Genomic DNA, 772 nt, shown 5'->3' on the forward strand with positions numbered 1-772 from the left:
AGTGTGAGCAGGGTGGGGAGTGTGAGCATGGTGGAGAGTGTGAGCAGGGTGGAGAGTGTGAGCAGGGTGGAGAGTGTGAGTAGGGTGGAGAGTGTAAAAAAAAAAGAAAAAAGCAAATAGGTTGCAAGAAGAAATAATGGGGGGGGAATCTGATTTAAAATCAGAGAAATGAAAATATAGAAATGAATCAGATGAGATCTGAAGACCAACAAGGAGTCAAGTCAGGAAAACACTGGTGAATCTTGTTAGGGAGATCAGATTTTACCTTCAGGAATATCCATGTTTAAAGGTTTCTCTTAAAGAACTAAACAATCAACTTGCATTTTAGGAAAATCTCTCTTGGCTGCTTGCTACATACAACCTGGAAGCAAACAAAGTAAGAGGTATAGAGATCAACTGAATAGCATTTTCAGTAATTTGGGGGGAAAGGAGTTCTAGAATACCTTTATGACCGTGATAAAAATCAAAGATGCTGGTAAAATGCTTTGCAGCTAGCTTAACATGAACTCTGAGTCATCAGAATGGGAGCCGACCTCAGTCCTGGAGCAGCATTTTGAGTCCTCTGCTAGGTCACAATGGAAGGGCCAGGTGGATCTTAGAGACCCTACGGTCCAAAGAAGCAGCTTGGGCCAGCAAGGTGTACAACCAATATGGAAGAATTTCACTATTTGAGCAACAGTTACTGCTGTTTCAGACTAGGAATTAGGCTTTAGAAAGCCATGAAAGGATTTAGGAGATTAGGGAAGAGAAGACTTCTATTTTGGTAGTATAT

The sequence above is a fragment of the Elephantulus edwardii genome, unplaced genomic scaffold (assembly GCF_000299155.1).
Source record: "Elephantulus edwardii isolate Elephantulus edwardi_28Jun2011 unplaced genomic scaffold, EleEdw1.0 scaffold00007, whole genome shotgun sequence".
Classification (NCBI taxonomy): domain Eukaryota; kingdom Metazoa; phylum Chordata; class Mammalia; order Macroscelidea; family Macroscelididae; genus Elephantulus; species Elephantulus edwardii.